This window comes from Ooceraea biroi, chromosome 5 (genome assembly GCF_003672135.1).
Source record: "Ooceraea biroi isolate clonal line C1 chromosome 5, Obir_v5.4, whole genome shotgun sequence".
Taxonomy (NCBI): Eukaryota; Metazoa; Arthropoda; class Insecta; order Hymenoptera; family Formicidae; genus Ooceraea; species Ooceraea biroi.
Genome location: NC_039510.1, coordinates 5,633,093 through 5,649,770, shown reverse-complemented (window position 1 = coordinate 5,649,770; position 16,678 = coordinate 5,633,093). Strand labels below are relative to the sequence as shown.

General features: G+C 49.2%; 1 protein-coding gene and 1 long non-coding RNA gene across 3 annotated transcripts in view; one reads left to right on the top strand and one right to left on the bottom strand.

Annotated features, from left to right (window-relative positions):
* Nucleotides 1-685: 685 nt before the first annotated feature.
* On the bottom strand, nucleotides 686-6,813 carry LOC105287553. Its single transcript, XR_003406543.1, has 2 exons — nucleotides 6,031-6,813; nucleotides 686-4,921 (listed from the first exon to the last, which is right to left on the bottom strand). It is a non-coding gene; the product is annotated as an uncharacterized LOC105287553 (long non-coding RNA).
* Nucleotides 6,814-6,934: 121 nt separating this feature from the next.
* LOC105287556 (longitudinals lacking protein, isoforms H/M/V) overlaps nucleotides 6,935-16,678 on the top strand; it is a 66,097-nt gene continuing 56,353 nt past the window's right edge. For both annotated transcript variants that reach the window (XM_011353167.2, XM_011353168.3), the window contains exon 1: nucleotides 6,935-7,082. The gene's annotated coding sequence lies outside the window, so the exon portion shown is untranslated. The remainder of the gene's footprint in view (nucleotides 7,083-16,678) is intronic.

The following is a 16,678-nucleotide window of genomic DNA, read 5'->3' as shown; positions in this document are numbered from 1 at the left end:
AGCGGAAAAGTTCCTGCTGTTTCTTGAAATCCCGTATCGATCGAGCGCATCGGAACGCTGCCACGCAACGAAAAAACTTGGAACGCGACTCGGTCTCTCGCGCAAGCAAAACTCTCTCTCTCTTTTTCTCGCTGTATATATTATACTTTGTAGCGTAATGAAAGACGCGAACACGCGCGGCTGTAATCGGTTACATCGGCAAAGTTGCGTTCAGAAGCGGCCATTATTCGCAGAGTAATGAATATCGTTACGCAATGCGTCTATTACTATCGGATGAGATAATTTATGACGATTGAGCAACGAGAAAAATTATGTATCTCCATTGCGCCGCCACAAAGTGGTGGAATACATTTACAGTTATTTTGCGGCGGCCTGCTTGCATCCGCAAAAGGTCCGCGAAATGTACAGAATAGGTAACGCTAGTTCCTTTGGTGATTGTTCAATTACAGATTAGCCAAGTCGAGCGTTAATTGACGACTAAAATGGATAAATTTCAACGTTTGCGGGAAGAAACAGGGAAGAGTTTGTCCCGTTTGATTAACTGATTTATGCCAAAAGCACATATTAGAGTAATTTACATATCAAAAAATAAAGCTGTTTTTCCAGCAAGCTATGCAAATTCTATGGACGGCGATATTATTGCGAGTTCCGCGCTGATTGCAATGAATTTATTTTTTTTCTTTAATGAAAATACCGCATAAAATAAAATACCAAAATATAAAAAAGAAAATTGGATATTTTTAGCTCGCAAATAAATACATTCCGCGCATGCGGAGCACTCACGTTCGTTAAGTATGCGCTTCATTTATTCGATCGAACACTTGATGCACTCGTTATGTTTCTCGTTAAACTTTCATATTGTCGAATTACGCGGCGATGCAACCGACTATCCGATTCGCGATCTGATTTGACCCATCCGGTGAGAATCGGATTTTATTAAATAACATAAATATCTCTCTCTCTCTCTCTTTCTTCCCCCTTTCTTTCTCTGTTTATCTCATTCGCTATATTTGTGCACGAACAAAAGTGCGTATTTATATAAAAATATCGCAAGGTACTCATTACGCAACGTCTCTCTCGACAGGTCATCTAAGGGGTTACAGATTAGCATATAATATATTTTAATACTCATATTAACGGAGCGATTGCGCCCTACTTCTCTTCCCACGGACAGTTGTTTGTTCAATTTCTTGAAAAACTGCAGACACGATATGTGAATCGATACCTGCGCGATGGATACCTTCTATTCGTCTATTGTGACGATGCTATAGTTCCTTTTACGTAACGTTCGACAATGTGATGTGGATAAGTGAGAAAGATGACTCTAAAGTCGCGATCTCAACGACGGAATTCTACAAGTCTCTGCTTAAAACGAAAATTTTCGTGAAAGTTCCGGTTTCGTGATATTCTTGTTTCGAATCTTCCATGTTCAAACATCTCTTGCCAGTCGCGTCTTGGCAGTCTGCAACCACGTTCACGCTTCGAAAATCATTGCCACGCCTTTGAAGCGAGCGCCACTTGTTTTAAATTGGCAATTTTTAATTTAATTGGCGTCCGGCATGTGGTCGGTTTGAAAGAAAACAATTCCGAGCGGCACTTATTAACGATATTATGGCAGGTGCAGTAATAAATACGTAGCGCTACGTGATAAGCGCAATAAGCATAGCTATTTCTATATACACTGTAGAAACCGTTCGTTAGATTACGCACATTATCTCACGCCGGCGCGCAGCGAGACGTTTAATCCGTGAAGGAAAAAAAAAGGAGAAAATGTCGCGTCAGATAATTTGATATCGCTCGGTGTACACGCGTGTACGTGGATCCCAATTTTACTGCCACAATGCGGTCACCATATCAATACGCAAGATTATAAATAGGTTAGTGGGATATCCTCTGAAATTCTTAGTAAAGCACTCGGTCGATGCTATCCGCCGCCGGATTATGCGCAGACATGACCAGAGAAGCGAACATTAATTTCTCTCTTTTTTTTTCGTGAAAGAGAGAAACGAAAGAATCTTCGTAAATAATTGAGACGCCGTAAACGACACGTGCACGCGTACCGATTGCACGCTGTGGCAAAATAATTAATGCGGTAATCGGACTGGAAAGTGCTTTTTAGCAACTTTTCTATTCACTATTCATAGCCGATGCTTAAGTGCACGGTATCGCGATGAGCGAAAGTCGTTAAATTGTTGAAAATTTTCTAAGCCTTCGTTTCATAGACTCTCTTTTCTAAGGCTTGTGCTTGTAAGCTCTCGTGCTTTCGATCCGTATCAGTTTCTGCGGTTAGCTTAACGACGCGTTGTCCCTCTCGCAAACGACGAGAACGTTGGCGGCAAAAGACGAGACACACGCATCGATACGACCTAAACGTCACATAAGCGAAACTTTACGTTGCGTTTTTTTACGAAAAACGACGAGACAAGTAGTTTTTCCTGCGCAGAGGGAGTTACGGGAGAGACTAAGGCTTGCCATTGTAAAAGACGAAAATTGCGAAATTCGGCTCGGCAAAATGTTGTCCGCGCGCGTATTCACATTCGCTATGTATTCAGTTACTAACGCGTTCGCGGGACGCCCGTGTGTCTCGTATTTCCGCGATACTCAAGTACAAGTGCAAACGGGACATGAAATTAACGTTTAGCCGTTTAAATCGCAATGTTTACGACGCGCGTGACTATTTTAATCTCTTATTTAATTCCTCCTCTATCTCTCTTTCTTTCTCTTCCTCTCTCTCTCTTTCTCTCTCCGCGGCGCGCGCGCGTAACAGTGCCAGTTTCCGCTACCTCGTACTCTCTTTTCTATTTCTTTCCATTTCCATTTCCATTCCTATTTCTCTTCCTTGCTATATTTCCCGCCGCGGAAGACGACGACCGTAACGCGCGTATCAAAACGTATCGAAAGTAAATCCTGAACGCGTAGACGCGAGGTGAGAGAATAAATCGAGTCACCGGACCGCGTTCCGTAATCGTCGACGAGGAGAGATCTCCGACCCTGACGGCACGCTATCTCGGGGTTACCTAATAACGCACACGCTCGTTCGCTCGAGGATGCACTTTCGGGCGACGTCACCGAGCGTGTGCGTCCGATACGACTGATCGACCGGCCGGCCGTACGCACTTTGCGCACGCATGCACGCTCGCGCAAAGCAAAAATTAACACGGGCGAGAGCGGTCTGGCGATCCACGTTCACACGCAACGCGCGCGCCGCGCGTTACTTAAGTACGCGCAATTCACCGTAACCACGCGGTTATAAAAAAAGGGTTGCACAAAAAAAAGAAAAAAGAAAAGAGACATTGACATACGCGTGGTCGCGCGCGTGCAATCGCCGACGGCGCGATCGATGCGCGTCGCACACTCGCGGCCGGACGGCTATAATCGCGCGTGCGACGCGTGGAATCGCGGATACCCGAATGCAGGCTCGACAATGTCTGCCAGCTGCTTCTGCCTCTCTATTTCTTTTACCTTTTTTTAACCTTTAAATGAAAAAAATCGATCTACGAAAAAGATGGAAAGTACTGTTCCATTACGAAGCAATTTTCTTCCCGATAATTTGTTCGACTCGTAGTTCTTTTCTTCAACTTGGATACTTGGAAGTGTAGCGGAGTTGAAGTTATGTTTGTGATATTTAACGTGTCTGCGGGAAAATTTTGTTTGTTAGGTTGTAAAACTTTTCCTTTCTCTCGCGCATAATGGGAAGGATTTCGTTTAACGCTTTCTTGTCAATATATTTTATATACTTTCTCGGCGAATGATTGGTGATGTTTGCGCGTTGCGAAATGGCACGGCGATCGTGGAAAATACGCGAGGGTAATAAATCGTGGTAGGTGTTGCCTATTTCAGAATATGAAATTATTAATTACGCCTGGCACGCAAACGCGGAAAATATCAACGCCGATTGCGCCACGGATTCGGCCCTCCTCAGGTTGAAACACTTGGTCCGTGCGGTATGTACCCGCGTGTCGACTGTAAATCACTAATCTGCGCGTAATTTACGAGTAACGATCGCTCGATAGTGACCGCGAAACCACTTTTCTTCGTCTAAACGTGCCCGCCAGCGATACACACGCGTCGAAGTATCGAAGTGCCCCCCAGCCATTTTCAGCGAGCATCTCGATCCATGAAAATATCGCCGTAGCTTCACGCGGTACATATTCGTCATTATAATTATATACCCGATTGTGCGCATGTCATTTAAATTCGCAGACGATACAGCCACGTCCGAGTCGTCTTATTAAAATAAATTGATACGTAAATTCTGCCTCGGCGATGTTTCGAAAGAAAAAGATAATTCAAGCAGATACCAGAAAAGGCAGAGATCTTAATATGACCACGTTGTTCGTGATGATCCTTTGTACATTACTGCCCCAAGATAATGCACCACGACTAACGTCAGCCTGCAGCTTTTTGATTAAAAGCCCTCTATTGCGCTTTAATTAGCGATTTCTTTTGCGGGATCGATCGCTCGCGGCCGCAAGCGAAATGAAATGATTCAGATTAAAGAACACCATTTGTTTCTTGCTGAATACTTCTCTTCTTCTCGCCCGAATGAGTGCGAATGCAGGCGAGCATCGCGATTCGCGCGTTATCTAAGAATCTATATAAAAACGTAGTGCCGCGAGACTCGCGATAGACGAGTGCGCGCGGTGGAACTCAAAGCACACGCACAACATGCTCGCGCGAATAGGATCGCGAGGAGCGAGAAGTGAGACGCGCGAGAAATGAGAAAGGTAACCGGTATAGCAATAGATGTGTGATCGAGAAAAATAGAACTCACTCAGAGAGTTCCGGTTGTCTGTGAGGTACACGAAAGGGATTCCTCTTCAGCACATTCGTCAGACATCGAAGGCAAGTTCGCAGATGCGGATCGAAAATGTAAGGGACGAAAGGGTGGACAGTTTCAGCGAAGAAAGATGGAGGAAACCTACAAAAGAGGAGAAGCCTCATGTTTATCATCGGCAAGAGTCTGTACTCATAGTAAAGTCAAGATTGTCTTATCTGCGAGTGTATACAGAGATATACAGGGTGTTTCCTCTAACTGTAGCACTTAGAATATCTCCGCTTCCTTTGATGATATGAAAAAAGTCAAAGGACGAAAATTGTTCGATTCAAAGAGACTAGTACTCTGGTAAGAAAATTATTTTTTTTAATGTGACCTTTCACAAGATATCAAGGTCATGAACATTTTTTTAAATGAGATGGTATATTTTCCTTAACGAAATGATGTAGCTTGTAAAAAAACAAATTCAACCATACAGAATATGTTGACCTTCAAATCGCGATAAACTTAATTTTTTAGGTGTCCCCAAAAAAAAATCAAGAGGCGTAAGATCTGGTGATCGAGCCGGCCAAGAAATTCTTCCACCACGTCCAATCCAGCGATCAGGAAATGATTCGTTGAGTATGTTCCGTGCAAATGAAGTTTATCGCGATATTCCGACAACACCTGAAGATATGCGAGAAAGAATTCAGCGTGCGTGCACCGCAATTACTCCTGAATCTCTCAAAAACGTAAAACAATCGTTTATTCATCGAATTCGAAAGTGTATGGAAGTAAACGGTGATCATTTCGAACATCTGTAAAAAAGGTATATCTTTGTAGTTATACATACAATAAATAGAGTTTCTTTTCCTAAACGTGATTTTTGTGGTTCAAAGTCATTTGAAGGTCAACATATTCTGTATGGTTGAATTTGTTTTTTTACAAGCTACATCATTTCGTTAAGGAAAATATACCATCTCATTTAAAAACATGTTCATGACCTTGATATCTTGTGAAAGGTCACATTAAAAAAAATAATTTTCTTACCAGAGTACTAGTCTCTTCGAATCGAACAATTTTCGTCCTTTGACTTTTTTCATATCATCAAAGGAAGCGGAGATATTCTAAGTGCTACAGTTAGAGGAAACACCCTGTATATGTGCACGTACAGTGTGAGTATTATAAAATGTATCGCAAATACGCTGGAACACGCCGGAATGTGCTGTAAATGTACTATAAATATATTAAGATGTAGTAAAAATGTCAATTACACGGGAGCTTTCACATGCGCGAAGTTGTCGCTCCTTGTCGCAGCGCGCAGAAACCGCGGGAACAATTAGAGGTTATCGCGGAGTTCGTCGCGACGCGCTCGATGCATTCTCTGAAATTTACGCGTACCCGAGTGCGATGCGAGCCGAGGATTTTCCGAGGTGCAAGATTCGCGCTCCGTTTGTCCACTCACCGGGTCCACTTGGCGAGAAATCTCGCGATCGGGCCGAAGGAAATCGATCCGCCATGACAGGCGGGGGGAGGGCCGCGTTCCCGCGAAATCCGGCCGCGACGAAAGTGATTAACCTACGAGCGGCGGCTCGTGACGTAGGTGCGTAGCGTGAGATACTTTTACGTGTGCCACCTTCACCCTTCTCCCGCGATAACCTCAACTCGGCCACGATACGCATGAACGCGTGTTTTTTTGATCGCGCGACGACGCCGGTGCCGCGAATCGCGAGGATTCTCGAGGAAATCACGCGCGATGCTGCCTCCCACTGCGCGCGTGTATGTGCCGTGCGTGCACAGTGTACGTGAGTGCGTGCGTGCGTTCGTACATCCGTGTTTCGCGTCGAGTCTCTCACACGCGCGTCGCGAATCCGCGGTTGTGTGCGTGCTCGCACGTCGCGAAACTGCGAGTGTGTTGGTGCGCGTGCGCGCGCCCGCCGCGCCACTCCGTTGTGTGGGTGATGGCGCGGACGCGTGTGTACGCGGCGGTGCGCCCGTGAGCGTTTCACACCTGACTACTACGTGAGTCGTACGAGCGACCGTACGAACGTCATCGGACGAGCGCGGGCGCGCGGAAAAGCGCGAGTGACGCCAAAAATCGCGGCGGCGTACGCGCGGATTTATCGCGCGGCGCTCACGGCGCTGCGGCGCGCAGAATCGATTTATTTTGTCGGCACGGTCCGCGCGGCGAACACGGTAGGTTAGTTGACCGCGGGGCCGAGCGAGCGCTGAGCTGACAGTAGGCCGGCGACGTCACAGTGGGCCGGTTCGAGCCTTCCTTCGTTCGATTCAGGCAGGCTCCTCTATTCGTTTTACATGTAGCAAGGTAAATATTTTGGACGCGGTGCATTACGATTTCACGTGAGCGAACGTGGCCCAGTGCGCGAACAATATTTCTCCCGTTTTCGTCATTTTCGTCGTCTTCGTCGTTGTCGTCATTGCTGTCGTCGTCGATGTCTACGTCGACATCGTCACGGGGGCGGACGTTCCGTTCCTCCGTCCGCTCGTCCGGGCTTTCTTATAGTGACCGCGTGCGATCACGTCGTGACGGACGGATTTGATTTTGTCACCTTACGTCAGACGACGGACCAACGGCACCGAAACGCAAAGAGGGCGAGAGGGAAAAGAGAGGAAGGGAGAGAAAAAATGTATGTATTCACACGGCGGAGAGGGTGCGAGCAACGATTTTCACTGTGCGTCGCCGATGCGTCCACGTCTACGTTAACGAGCAACGCCGTCGTGTCCGTTAACCACCGCTACCACTGGCCTCCCGTTGCCATTGACGTTTGCCGCCGCCGTCGACCGCTGTCACCGCTGCCTGTCGCGAGTAACGACGAGTTTGCGTTCGGACGGACAGACGGACGGACGAACGAGAAAAGATAGGACACAGAGAGAAAGAGAGATTCACAGGCGAAGCAAGAGAGAAATAAAGAAAGCGAGAGAAAAAGACCGATAACGAGTGCAGAGGACCACGAGGAGAGGAAGAGAATGAGCGAGAGAAGTCGCGACCTCGCGTCAGGCGTGAAAACCGCGTTGAGAGACACGCGCTCTCTCCGCGGGTTTCGCGCTTAGGCGCGCGGCGCGCGCGCTCTTTTCGTGCGCGTCTCTCTAATTTTCGCGATCTCGAGGTCGATCCGTTCGACTCGCCGCGCGGTCGTCGCTCGTGCAGTTGCATTCGCGCACCGGAGCCGTCACGCGAAGCGCCAAGTGGCGGAAGAGGAACGTTCCGCACGCACGCACGCACGCACTCGGAGCAAACGTCGCTCTCGCCGCAGCGATCACGAGAGATCGACACGGCGACACGTGAAAACGCGTGCTCCTGACAGTTCGCGGCGCGTGCGGCGCGGCGTGGCCGCGCGAGTTTCCGGCAGTGATCCGCGTGATTCGCCGCGACTCGACCTTGCCGAAACTTCTTGTTTGGCAAGGTATGCCGCGCTCTTGTGTCTCGCTGCCGGGGGTTTCCGCTATACGTTCCTCCGCCGGCTTCACGACGTTCTTGACGTGCACGTTCGAAATAGTCCGCGGCTACCGCGTCGATGACGAAAGCTTTGCGGGAGGACCTCCTCGCCAGGAAAAACACGACGAGACGGAGATTAGCGGGAACAGAGCGCGTACGTCTCGGGGATGTTACGCTCTTGGCACGATGCGGGGAGCTCTCGCGCGTGCCGCGACGTAACGTGACGTTACGCGACGCGACGCGACACACGTGACAAGTGGAAACCAGTGCAACGCGTGTACAACGGGTACGAGCGAGGAAACGCGCGAGGAGACGTTAAACAGGAGTAGGAAGAGCTGGAGGAGAAACGGACTTCCCGCGCACGGCTTCCGTTCTCGCGCCTCCTGGAATCGTCGACACTCGTAATCGTAGCGTTTTGTGAAGAAAATCATTTGCGAAGTCTACTTCTCTCTTTTTCTCTCAGTCTCTCTGTCTCTCTTTCTTCCTCTCTGCCTCTCTCTCTCTCTCTCTTTCTCTCTCTCTCGGAGCTGAAAGAAAGGATGCAAAAATTGACTACGTAACAATCAGGAAAATTCTCGTCAAGGTTGCACGTTACATGACGAGAAGAGAACGAGAAAGGTGCAACGAGCGGTGCGGATGTACACGCGCGTGTGTCGAGAAGAAGGCAAGCGAGTTGCGAGAGTGCGTGTCCCGCGAGCCGCCAACACGGGCGGACGAAAATACCTCACGTGCGTCGAGAAATTGATGATAGAGCGGGAGAAGGAGAGAGAGAGAAAAATAGAGATAGAAAAAGAGAGGAAGAGGGAGGAAAACGCGTAGGGGGAGGTAAGCGGCAGGCGGTCGTTTTCGGAACACGATGAGGGAGTCGGGGAGGTGATCGCCGTGCAGAGGAGCGTCGTCGGGTGAGCGAGCAAAAGCAAAGCGTGAAATCGGTCCTGATCGGTAGCCGCGTAAATCTAGAACGATCGAACGGTCCGCTCCGAGCGAACGCGCCAAGGAGGTCTCGAGCATCGCGGTATCCTCTTCTCGTCGGTATCGCTTTGGCAAAAGATCGGCGTAGTGACGTAGTTTCCCCGCGGTGGGCCCTCGTTCCGGCAAATTCGTGCCAGATCGATCGGACGCGATCGATCGGACGACGTTACGCAAGAACGAGTCGGTCCTTAACGCCCTTCCGCGGCGATGATCTTCTTCCTTTCTTCGTTCTTTTTCTCTCATTCTCTCTTGCTTCGTTCTATTGTATTTAATGCCGTTGAATTTCACGCCCATGAGGAGTTTTCGTGAAGTTGCACGCAAAACGTCCAGCCTCGGGACGTTTTTGGTAGCACCGCGAATACCGCGCTGTCATGTGGATCAATGAGGCGACGTGACAGCATCGTCGCGAGTCTGAGAGACAACCTAGCGATGCCTAGAAAGCTGAACTGAAGCTACACGTAGCCTGGCGTGGAAACTCGGCTTGATTTCAAGCTTGATTTACCCGAGACTATCATCCGTGAGTTGCCAGATTCAGATGTGAAACTAGTTCTAGATTAATAATGCATTAATAACTCGTTTCTGCACGACACAATTAAATCCGAGCAATCGTGAATTCTGAGAGAGTGTCGATGCGGAGGAAATCCTTTTAGTAGAATCCCGGCGTTTTCTCTGCGTTTTCCCTGCGCTTTTCGTTTCGATCTGTCTCGACCGACGAGCCGTCGACTTTCCGTCCGTTCTCCGAGTTTCTTGACTGACAACGATCCAATAATAGGTACTCCGAGCGCGGCGCGCGCTTCCGCGCGGAATTTTCTCCCGTGCCAACATCCACTTGCCCTTGACGGGGCTGCCATCCCGCCGTCCCGTCCTGCCGCTCTAATTACTCGAATTCGCTCCGTAAAGGGGCTTAACAACTGCCGCAGAATCCGATCGCGCGCGATTCGAGCAAAATGCAAGTAATGGTGGCACACGTTACTCCGATCGAGTCCCGCGGACCGCCGCAAACCCCCTGCGATGCACGTATCCCGCGGTGTTCGAACCCTTCCCTTTGACTGCGGGAATCGGTTCCCAATTCGCGAATTAATTCAATTATCTCGTACGGATTCGATTGTCGGCTTCTCTGGCGGAGCACGCAACCGATTTCGCAAAGATCGTGACGTGTCGGTGGACGAATTCGGGATCCAATTCGCGGTGTACGAAGACAGAACAGCCTTCGCCTCGAAAGCGAATGTCTCCTCTGATATGTAAGAAAATGTTCTCGTCATCCTCGCTCTTCCCAATTATGGGAATCTCGCGGACGTTTCCTCACGTGTTCGAGCGCGGGACGTGTTCGGTCTCCAATTACGTCCCGCAGATCGCGTATCCTGCTTCTCTCACTCGCACGTCTCATTGTGCCGCGGTCCTGGCACGTGCACGACGGTGCGATAATAGCGGCGTTTCCGCGATCGACTCGCCTTGACAGAGACGGACCGCCGCGTGACGTATCGCCCGTGGCGCGAGGACGGAAATACCGAAGACGACGGCTACGTCCTCGTTCCCCGGCACGGTTCCATCGCGCCGTGCAGTCTGTCCTCGTCGAGGAACCGCGTGCGATGTTCGCACGCGTGTCGTCACGCCGCGCGTCGAATTTTACGGGAATCTCGATGGAACGAGAGTTCGCCGATACTTTTGCTTGAATACGGTATGCGCCGACGATTTTTCGTACGACAGCCTGATTATTCGCGCCAACACAGATTAGCCTGATAATTCTCGCCTCAGACTCGCATTTATCATTCACTGCACGCGAGGACTTGATTGATGCTCGTCCGTGTCCGAAACGCGCTGCCGCGAAGAGATCTCCGCCTCTCTGGCGGAATTGATTAAGCGGAAACTCTCGTAGACGCGCTCGATTAAGCGATGCTTCACGATTGTCAGTTTATAATTAGCTGTATGACAACTTTAGCGTACTCGCGACAGAAATTGGGAGATTACTGTAACCGTGATAAAATTCTGTGGTACTCGCCGTGAAGCGAAATCATCATTTTGCTGTTGTATATAAATATAGGCGAAATTTGCGTTACTTGAGGTTTGAAAATCAAATCAGCGATACGGGATGACGAGATTATCTGTTTGAGCGAGACGCTCAAGTTTTTATTTTCTTTGACAAGTTCAAGTTTGACAAGAAACGCGGAAATCATGACGTCTTTCATATTATATTGCAAAGCGAGTCATTAAAATTAATAATAACAAATATGTGACAAAAATAAAAGCAGCATTTTCAATCATAACAACCAATTCATTATTCATACTTCTGTACTTTTTTCTAAGCTGGCAAAATTCAAGATATTTAAGATCAAAAGAGAGAGAGAGAAATAAAGACACGAATAACAAACGAGTCTTCGTGGTAATACTAAAATCGATGAATAAAGCATGTACGATAACACCTAGCGCTCGATACGCACGTATAATAAATCGCGGGTGCGATTCTTTTGGCAATACGGCCCTGCACTCTAAGCAGCATAGGCATTTGACGTTTCGCGAAGGCCGCGTGTCCCAGCTCTCTCTCTCTCTCTCCCTCTTGCTCTCCGTCCGCGTCTCGCCCCCGTCTCGCCCCCGTCTTTTTTCCACCTCGTGCTCCGTCTGCCTTCCGCACGTACGTACGTACATACGTACGCGTACGCACACGTACGTACATAGTACATACAATACGTGCGCTCCGACATTTAACGATCGTTACGCGTTCAATTGTTCAACGTCGCCGAGAGGCCGCGCGCGCCTGACTTCCCTGACGAACGAGCGAGCGAGCGAGTCGAGCGAGCAAGCGAGCACACGAACGAGCCAGCCGGAGCCGCCTGTTTTATGCGGCGATACTTTCCGCCACGGCGCGTTATCGGCGTACGTGACATTGAGGATCGCCCGACGGAGAGCGAGAGACAAAGAGGGGGAGGGAGGGACAGAGGGAGAGGGAGAGAGAGAGAAAATTGCAACGTAACGCACCGCGTTAGCCGCCACCGCCACCGCCGCTATCGTAGATACCGCGACGTCGCGATGCGCCGCGCCGCGGCGTCGATCAGCTGGCGTCGCTCCGTCTCTCTCCCGCCACGGCACGCCACCGGCGTGCACGCTTCCGTCGTGCTCTCCTCTCGTCTCCTCTCGTCTCCTTTCATCTCCTCTCGTCTCCTCTTCGTCGTGCTCCACGTACGCGTGAAACCGCGCCGCTAATGGTGCGTGCGTACAGACGCGCGTTAGACGTTGCTCGTTGATTTCCGCGTGCGAATCTCGCGCGCGATGCCGTCCAGAAAACGACATAAGGATCTGATGAGCGGAGAAGTATATTGTAGATTCGAGAGTTGTCTTTGTTTCTTTTTTTTTACGAGGATGCGACTCGGCAAAGAATGTGAAAGCTCTTAGAATTTGCGGTTGCTCCATTTCAGCCTCTATTTCTTCCACTTTGGAGTTGTCCACTCGGCGCGATAGCGATCGAAGGAATGATCGAGGAAATAATCGTCACGATTGATCTGTAGCTGAGGTAATCAGAATGATTATTTTTCCATATGACTGATAATTTCCGTCGCGGCAGTCTGTGAATTAATTACCCTCGTGTCCATTATATTTCTCGCTCTTTTTTGCAGCTCGCGTTTCGACTTTCGTATACGTACATGTATCCGCGGTGCAATTTAGATTTTCTGTCTCTCTAATATATATATATATATATATACATATATATATATTCGCTCTCTAATTTATGTATTGCTTGACAGAAAGTCGTAACAATTATTACGCGACTAAATGGACAAGGTATAATAAATGTTGCCTTTCTATTTCCCGCGCTCTTTATCTCTTTCTCTCCCTTGCTTTTTTCATTTTCGTCAGATTTTTTCAAATCTACGAGATTTAAAAAATTAGCCAATGCACGCATCACGACGGCGTGAAAAGCCGTCATTTGGCTGCAACGAAGAAAGAGATAGATAGATAGAGCGATATTTTGTACATTTTCTGCACTGATTAACGCATTCTCGTGCCGCGAGGTCGTTAACACCGATAAATCAAAAGAAAGCGAGGCGTCCTAGTCTCCTGCCATCCAAGCACCGATCGAATTTTCATCATTTTCATTTTTCAAATAATTTTTTTACAATGTTACGATAAATTAGACGCAGACAGATGTATTTAAATACGATGTATTTAAAATCCTAAATTTGACTTTTATTTCCGCAAAATTTCAGCGATTTCTTGTGATTTAGAGTGATCTGTTTTAACTTTTTGCGATTAAAGATTTAAAATGCAAGACGATGTTTAGTGTTATAATATAAATATTTCAAGGTAGTTGACATATTTGTAACGTACAGGCAACATCTTTTCGAACTTTTATTTTATTCTTTCATTTCTTTCTTCCGTTTAGTCTCTTCATATATGCAGCTTACCTTTCGGTTTTCGCTAATTTAATATTACGCAAGCATTGTTCTGTGATCACTTGCAGAATCACATGTATAGTAGCAAGTTCTGACGCAACGCTTTCGAAGAAAGTGCGAACTAGCATCGATACCGTGCGCGCGTGAACGCGCGAATAACAGTCTCGGTATCCTGTTGAGCCTCAGGCATCGTTACTTAGCGTTCGTGATCTAATTATCGCGAGAGACGGGAAAATCGTACGCGGCGAGACGCGTGCGTGTATCACCACGCACTAGTGTATATGTCGGGCGCAGGTTATCGATTCATAATCATAATCGCGCGACAGAGAGACAGAGAGAGAGAGAGAGAGAGAGAGAGAGAGAGAGAGAAAGAGAAAGAGTTCGCCTGTTCGAGGTGTTACGTTTGCGAGCAATAAATAATAGTTTGTTCGATTCACAAAAACATTCGAGCATATTCTAATCTGTACGAGAAACTCGGAACCAGAATAAATCTGATTTCATAAGCTTTTTCAGTTTTCACGTTTTATCTGCACATTTAATTATATCCCATTCCATGTTTGTTCTGCAAGATACGGGTACGGTCTGTAACGTTAAGAAAACGTGATTCGTGACGCGAGGAAGTCACTCGAGATCCTTTCTCGAAGGTGCGAGCCAAGCACCGTTGCGCAGAGTGCTAGAATAAACTTTACGAATCAAAGACTCTCGGTCAGAACCGTTCACTCGTCCGCTGGTACCGAAAGTTGAACGGTAACCCCGATCCATCCAACCATCTATCCATCCATCCATCCATCCATCGGTATATGCCGGGTCGACATCGCGCTTCCATGCATATCGTAGAGAAAAAAAAAGCAACAAAAATTGCGTAACAGCTATCTATCCCGTTGTCATCCGGACCGGCCGACTTAAATCGGTTTTCCACTGGTTCCACGATCTTTTGATTGGCGGCATCTCTGCAGAGTGATTTTCGATGGGCACCGCCGATGGGCGGTTTTGCCTACAATCTCGACGTGCACTCGTATCGCATACACGTCGAATATATATCTATATACATACAAAAACACACACACATATGTATACGTATCGTGATCATTTTTAAAACGTGACGGAGACAGACGGGCGAGGCGCTCCCAAGCGACGAGATAGAGACGTAATGATTGCAATATTCCGCCAGTAATTGCTCCAGTCGGCCGCACTGTTGAAACATCATTCGCGCGCCCGCGCGATTCGTAGATTTGTTTTTCCACCCCTGGTTCCCATCTCCGCGTGTCGCGTCGCCGCCATGCCGTCGGCCGAAATGTCATTCTCGCCGGGGGAGAATTCGTTTTCTCTCTTTCTCTCTCTCACGCGCGTTCCCCCCCCCCCCCCGATCCCCGAACCCTATCCGACCCGCGCCACCGACCGAGCTACCCCCCCTCGAACCGCGTGCCGTTCTCGATGCCATTCATCGCGGTTCGAAATCGATACGTGCCATTAAATGCTGGCGATGCATTTAAAACGCGCCACGACCGATCGAGTCGCGGGCGACGCACGGGGTGAACGGGAGGAGACTGGGGAGAAGGAGGAAAAGGAGGGTGGCAGCCACGCACTCGATTAGATCCGCGAAATCGATCCTCTTTAACGCTGTTAGCGCATCACGAGTCATCCGCATGTATGCAGCCCTGATGTTCGCCAGTACTATTTCGCGGCGGAAGCAGTCGGCCGCGTGCAAGTTAGACACGCTGACAAGCATGAGATTTATACTTATGGCCGCGGCGAGACCTAAGACGTCACTTAACTTTTAACCGCGCTGCCACCGATCATCCCCGACTCTATTCCGGGTGCTACGCCGGCTGCTATACCAGATACCAAGTATCGACGTCCTCGTTCCGTGGCCTCGACGCGACCGATGCTCGGCGTCCTCGGCGAACTCGCACGGAGGCACGAACGTGCGTACGGCAAACAAGTGCGCATCTCTCGGCCTCCGCATTCCTAACGTAACGTAAACGCGAGTGTTCGTTACGTAGTCCTCGTATTAGCGTATAACCGACACGAGTCTCCTTGAACGCTGCTCGTCGATGCTCTCTCACGCTAACGCGACGATACTTTGTCGATACTTTACCACCTCCGTCGCAGGACGATACTCGGTTGCCCGCACGGGCCGACCTTACACGCCATCATCCTTTTACGCGAATGACTGGGAGAAAGGGCAGAGGAGAGGAGAACCGACAAAAGGGGCGAGCGGAACGGCGCTCACGAGCGTGTCGCGCGCGCGTGAAAGGATCCCCCTGGCAAAAAGCTCGCCGCGAGGGTATTAGTCATCGGTAACCGAGCGAAGCTTTTTCCTCTTGCCACTGTGGCACTCGCGCGCGATTCCCGCAGTCGTGACCGTCGCCTCGACTGATTTATGACAAGCCATCGTTATTTTCGCCTAGCCTGGAGTCTAGCCTCCGCCTGGTTCAAGCCAACCTGGCGTGCTCGCGCTTCTTCTGGACGCAGTCCGTCTTCCTCCCTCGCGTTTGTCTCCGGTTGCTCTTTCTTTCGTCCTCCCAGCGTTCTTTCTTCGCGATCTCTTCCGTGCTCTCTGGTCCTCTTTCCTCCTCCGATCATCCCCGCCGCCTGTTTGATCCTCCTTTCCTCTCGCGCTGGATAAATCTCTCGTGTTACCTGCGCTTAAGTGTGGGTGGGAAGGAAGGAAGGAGCGAAAGAGAGAAAGAAAGAGGAAGGGAGGACCGGTCGTTACCACTGGTTAACGACGGCGTTGGGTACTACCGCCGAACACCTCTCATCCCCTCGTCGGCACCCCGTAACCGAGCGAGATTGTGCGAGCACGCGAAAAAAAATGCCCCGTGGCCGTGCCGGAATGCCTCCGCGCGTCGCCGGAAGTCCGGCCGTTACGCGTCAATTTCGCCGAGTAATTGACTCGAACATCCAGATAATATCGTTATCCTTGACCGATACGCAGCCATCGTCGCTACCGCCCGCTCGCTTGCTCGTTCACTCGTTCGTTGCAGCCTCAGATTCATCTTGGACCCTCACCGATAGGTAGAAATCCACGGAGATCTACGGATCTCCAGCTCTGTTCGCGATTACAGCTTTTCTCAGGCTCGTTGATCCCAAAATCGGATCCCG